The sequence below is a fragment of the Anarrhichthys ocellatus genome, unplaced genomic scaffold (genome assembly GCF_004355925.1).
Source record: "Anarrhichthys ocellatus isolate YVR2014 unplaced genomic scaffold, GSC_Weel_1.0 scaffold32, whole genome shotgun sequence".
NCBI classification, from domain to species: Eukaryota; Metazoa; Chordata; class Actinopteri; order Perciformes; family Anarhichadidae; genus Anarrhichthys; species Anarrhichthys ocellatus.
In genome coordinates, this window is record NW_022280062.1 from 4,847,840 (window position 1) to 4,854,368 (window position 6,529).

Here is a 6,529-nt window from a genome sequence, read left to right on the forward strand (position 1 = left end):
TGCTAGCACACACACACACACACACACACACACACACACACACACACACACACACACACACACGCCTCCATGAGGACAGGAGCCCGTCCCTGATTAAGATTTAATTACTCTGCAGAGGCGGCATTGAATAATGCATCTTTAGTCAAAGTGCGTAAAGGAGTTGTATTTTTAGACATGTAAATTTGGGAAGATGCTTTAAAGGAGATATATGTGCATGAGAGAGCGCGTCAGTCACAGAGTCTGAAAGACTAAATGGAAATTGGTCCTGCAGCGACATGATATTAATATAATGCTCCAACTACTCAACTGATGACTCATCAAAAACTATTACACGTGGTGTGGCCTCAAGTAAAGCAGGAATATCGAGCTCACCTTACGGTTATTATAATTGACCTATAAACTATTCTAAAGACTAAACCAACGACAAACTAATGTCCATAAAGCCCATAACTGTGACGCTGCAGTAAAATGGTTTAATATCTTTAGCGTTGCTGGTGGCGTCCCAGAGTCCAAGGGGACATCAAACTACTTCTGTCCGACCAACAGTCAAAGAACTGAAAGATTTTAGATTTAAAATGGTATCAAATAGAGAAACGTCCTTACACGAGAGCAGCATGTGTCAAAATAATGACAGTAAAGTCATATCTGAAAAGGCGCTGGACATAAATAAGGGTGTTTTGTAGAACGGTGTAATCGTATATAACACACGTAACGTTTACTGACAACAGGGCCGGGGTCTCTCCTCTATTTTCAAAACAAGCGAGCTGCAGTCGGTCCTCTTCCAGTACAGCTGTGCTGCAGCCTCCAGTGTGAGCCAGACATGCTAATAATGAAACGGCCTAACGGACTACTAACACGATGAACCACGCCTGACTGGACATCCCGGCACGGCGGCCAAATGAAATAAGACAAGAGCATAAACAGCGAGAAAGCTCGGACAAAATAGAACGTTACAGCGGTTCATTAAGTCCTCGCTGTCGGAACAAGACTCAGGTTTCCTGCTGCTGTTTCCTCGTTTCCTGCGTTCACTTCCTCACACATCAGGTGGAATTCCCTTACAAATAAGCATTGACGTTTTAGTTATGTAATGTAGAAAGTTACTACATTTTGGATTATTTGAATAATACTTTCATATTTTAGGTTGTTTCCTTTCAAGAAATTTTTTTTTGTGGTTCCTCGTTTCCTTTGGTTGCCAATCGTTATTTTTGGAGATCCACTTCCTGTAAGAGGATTAGCATTGTCAGTACATAAATGTTCTTTTATAGAGGTAGAATTTTTTCACAGCATACATTTTGATAGGTCACAGCAAGAAGACGGTGTAAAATCCTTAAAAATAATAATAATAATCATAGCAAAACAGCATTTAAGTGCACCATTTATTGTTATGTCACAGATACTAATCTGTCAACATACTGGTAATTAGTATCATGGGCAAATACATCTCATAAGTTTATTTATTGTGCTACAATGAGTGATGAGGAGGCTTTCTAAGGGATTAATCATGACAGGCGGTGCATTAATCCTTGATGAAGGGTGTGATGCAGCCCTGACACGTTACCTTTGGAGGCCTACTGTTTAAATTTACTGCATCGTGGTGTAGAGAGCAGCAGGGATGACGTGTTCTCGTAGGCCATCCCTTAGTTAGAACTCAACTGGTCCTCTTGACAGAAAGCCAACCGGATTGTTATTGTAAAAGGCTAACGCTAGGCTACAAACACACTTTGTAAACACAGCGAGGCTGTAAAGGCCGACTAGTCAGCAGGATGACATTTTGTAGTCTCATTTAGCCTTTTGTTAGCAACCTCCTTTATTTTAAAGACGCGTAAAAGCTTCAAATTCACAAGGTGTACCGACATATTTTATATCGCAGAACAAAACATTAAAAACTTCTATCCACAGAGTGAAAACTCATTCAAAAGAATGCATCGACTTCGAGATGAGGGTGCAGAAATGCCGACTCATTTCCAGGTGTTAGGACTCTGCAGCCCTTTATGTGGGACATCAATGAGCCCCTTATTTTACAACACTCGGGTGTCCTTCAGACAGCATTTGAGAGGGAAGCGTAGACTTTTTGTGGCAATATTAGAAGCACATGGTCATATCATTTTGCTGAGAATTGTTTCAATTATAAGTTCTAAAATCATACATCAGTTATATTCTTATTGGCCCCCAGCTTGTGATACATCTCTGTAAATACTTCTCCAAGAAAACAGACTTCTTATACTTTTCTTTTTTTTTTTCTGGTGCTGCAAACTTCCCAGGACAGCGAGCTCACATCGGAATAAACATTGTTTTTTTTAGATCCATACCGCACACAGACGCCGTCTACTCGGGGTGAACACAGGAAACCTCAAATGATCACTTCCTCTCTTTAAGAATGGGCTGACATCACTTTTTAACAACGTGATCACATGACTGAGTGACACATTATTATGCAATGCTTGAAGCCCAGACTGGGAACACACTGGGAGTTGTCCTAACTCCTCCTGTAAGGTTGTGTGTTATTCCATTCACCAAAGTGCTGCTACGGATCTAAGAAATTACAGGAAAACGCATTTAAAGAAAAACATGCCACAGGTTTGCACCCCTCCAAAAAGGTCACTCTCTCCTCAATAATTAAAAAAAAGAAGAATCCTTTGACAAGACAGGTTGAAACGGCAACTCTGTAGAGATTTGAAGGAGGTAAAAATAAAGAGTAGCTGTCCTCCTGTTACAAAGAGCCGCTCTGCTTCACAGCAAGTGTCAAACGCTATTATCTTCTTCTCTCCCTTATGTTTTGATCTACATTTAACAACCACAAGAGGAAACCGGCTGTTGGGCTGCCATCGAGAAGAGACTTGTAATACTTTGTGAAAGCGTACAGTAACCTACATCAAGGAGGTCTCTACACGGGGAGCCTGTTGGATCAGTCCACTCACTCAACCCCCTGAGTTTGATCACTGATTGAGGGTGTAGTGAGATAAAGATTTAAGAAAATATATATATTAAATGTCATGTGCGTGTGTGTTTTACACCCAGCTTGGATGCCAAGAAAATGATGGGTGTCGTCTTAGCCTTTCCAGATGCTTAAATATCATCCGATCTGGCTTTCTCTTCAGAGAAGACAAATTCATTTTTTTTTTTTTTTTTTTTTTTTTATAAATTCCTCGCTGGTGATTACTATTCAAGGTGGCACTGGGGTGTGGGCCCATCTGGTCTTCATGAATCCACCTCCAGAGCTCCACTAAGAGAGGCCAATGACACACAATGATGAGGTAGATGCAAAAAAAAAAAAAATTAAAAAAAAAAAAAAAAAAAAAAATGATGGGACCACCAAACCAACTCTCAAGAGCTAAGATAGATGACCATTAGCTTCAATTATGCAACCATAAATTGGCACTGTGGCTGCTGCCTACAGGCCAAACACAGCCTCAAGATGGGTGATATTATTCACAGGTAGGTACACCCATGGAGGGGGGACTACTTTGTGTTATTAAACGTGGAAGGTTATTTCTGAACAGCTATAAAATCACCGGTTTAGTTTGTAACATTAGAGTTAGTTGTATTAGCTGGGGCTGCTAGCTGAATTTAACGTCCACACCGAAAAGGCCACAAATTAAGTTTCCAAAACAGTCATCACTAAGCCGGTGGAACAAAATGGTAAAAAAAAAAAAAAATGTAGAGAGTAAATAACACCACTGTATGTATGGCAGCTGGGATGTATCGAGCAGCTAGAAATGGCTCCAACGGTTCGGCGGGTAGTCGTGCGCAGAGTGACGGTTAGCGACGTGCTGCTCTGACGGCCACTCACACCGCCGCTGACTCGGTGGGCTTTAGTGGCTAACGGCCACTTTTTGACGGTTATTTGAAAAGCGTTCCTCCTCCGGTTAGCGCGAGCGCATTGCTCACAGTCACTGTGAGTACGTTACCTTCCGCCGCACTGCTGGCGTTTATAGTGAATCTTTATTAGCTCGTTGAAGCCGCGTTAACGTGTTGTGTAATTGAACGTAAAATAGTGTTACCGTAATAACGCCACCTTTCTCGGTGCTCCTCACCGCTTCGTTACGCTAGCTAAACAGACCGTAGAAGAAAAAAAAACATGCCGCACTGACTTGGGCTTAGTTCATGTAGCTAACACTTGCCGTTGGTTGCAATGGCGGGTTTGTAACGTTAAGAGCAACAACAGACGTGTGAAATGTCATGAAAACAGATTCAGTCACTCACCGGATGAATCCTCATCTTTACGTACAGTCCCGCGGAGCCCCTCTGTCAGTATCCGTCATACTTAATCCCCTTTTGGAAGGCTATTTTGGAGTATCCTCGTGTGGAACCTCCGCTGCCTTAACTCAAACGGCACAGGTCGGAAAGTACAGCCTGTAGTCTGCCGTAGTTGTTGCGACAACACTCGAGGATCCCTCCCACAAGGGTTAATATTGGGAAGAATAGAAGGAGAACCGACAAGACAACCAAAATGTGGATACACTGCTTCCGGTTATATATTTCAAAATAATATTCCTACCTGTAAATGTGTGGCTACACTAAGCATTGAACAGTGTTGGAAGACGTATTCGGGTATTTTACTTCAGTAAAAGTAATACTTCAATGTAAACTAACTATGTCAAAGTAAAAGCCCTGAGGTGCAAATACAAAATATACACACACATTGTACTATATATATATATATATATATCTATGATCCTTATATTTTTTGTATATATATATATATATATATATATACACAGTATATGCACACAAGCATGGAGTTGCTGAGTCTCCTGCACTAACCAGTAAAGGAGACATAGTGTATATACTACAATTTTATGGAAAACATATCAGAAAAAAATATCTTTATGATCAGAGTACTTTTTATGCATCTTAAAACATGTCTGGAGAAGTATACAAAAGTATTATTAGAAAAATCCACATCAAGCATAAGTAAAAACACAAATTCTGCAGCAGATTGGCCCCTCGGTGTTATATTTGTTTAATTATTGTATTTTCGTTACTGATGCATCAATGTGTACGCGCTATAAACTACCTACAATATCTCCCTCTAACATGTTCTGAAGTAAATTAGCATGAAACTAAAGTATAGTAGTCATTGCAATCATTCAATCACCAGCATATAAAGGCTTTATTTTGAATACATATCTAATCATCTCAACAAAAAACTTATTCTCCTGTCCTTTAGTTTTACACCCTTAATCTCAAAATTCTTAAAACAAAAAGTGCCTTTTTCTGAGCTCTTATTTTAAAGGCGACAACACACAGTTTCCGGTCCTGACCTCGCTGTCACTGTGAAACTTGACGCATCTCTACAGAGGTTGAGCTCCATCCAGCTCCTGTACAGTGTGGTCCAGCCGCCGCAGCAGCAGCAGAAGCAAGGACATTTTAGCTCAAACCGGGCTGGAGGTGGTGAGCCCCGGGGCGGGTCCGCGGGTCCGCAGCTACGCGCCACTCCTCCTCCACCACCACGGCAAGACACACTAGAGCCAAAATGGCCCGGTAACCTTGTAGGACCTCTCCCGCTGAGCAGAGCCCGATAGCAGCAGTTCATTGATCAGTACGATGCAGCAGAGGAGCGTCAGAGGGGATCAATGAAACGGGATGTGACAGAGTTGATGTTTAACCCCTCCTTATTTACATCCTCTAATTATTATAGTGTCGTTATTGATTCAGAATTATTTTACAAAATAGCAACAAAAAAAACTTACACCTAACGTAATGAAATAAATTTTCTGTCACACAACGAATAATTAAATCAAAGATCAAATACACTAAAACAGAAAGTTATCCATCTCCTTTGTAAGAAAAGTCTGGACTTTATTTCTGATGCGCTCTACTTAACTCTAGTGTTTCCACTTTACTTCCCACGTGTACTCCTTTACATGTCAGGAGGAGATGTTATACTTTTTAACCCCACTATGTTTATTTGACAGCTGTTGACAGTTGCGTTGCAGATTAAGATTTAATGAGTCAGAGGATTGATCAACACATTGAAGGTTGCAACTACCCAACAGTATAAGTATAATAATAAAATATAGTAGTTAAATAAGCCCCCTTTTGGACAGATGCCTAAAAACGCTGCTTACTTGTTAGTTCAGTAATAACAAAATTAAATTATAATACTTGTAGGAGGCATTACGCTGGTGAAAAAGTACTTCTTAATTTGTAAACTTTGGATAAGTACATTTCTGCTGAAAATACTGTACTTTTAAAGTCAACCTTTGACTCTTTATATTTACATATAGTATATTATTCCACCTTAACTGAATACTTCTACCACTGTTGATTGAGTCTCCTTGTTAGTTGTAGCAACACGACCATTGAGCAAATGTATCAAACCGATACAAAATTGAAGTAGTTTTGATAAAAGTGTAGTTTTACAATCTTTTTATTTACAACCCATAATATTGTTACGCAACAGCTATTGATTCAAGGAAGTGTAAAAAGAAGAGAGGTCTTTTTATAGGCCAAGCTATATCTATATCTATATCTATATCGATAGATAGATAGATAGATAGATAGATAGATAGATAGATAGATAGAT

General features: G+C 40.0%; 1 long non-coding RNA gene across 1 annotated transcript in view; it reads right to left on the bottom strand.

The window, feature by feature from the left end:
• The window catches only part of LOC116393034 (uncharacterized), a 7,724-nt gene extending 3,152 nt beyond the window's left edge, over positions 1–4,572 (bottom strand). Inside the window, exon 1 of the long non-coding RNA XR_004213369.1 lies at positions 4,204–4,572. This is a non-coding gene — a long non-coding RNA (uncharacterized LOC116393034). The remainder of the gene's footprint in view (positions 1–4,203) is intronic.
• Between the last annotated feature and the right edge of the window lie 1,957 nt (positions 4,573–6,529).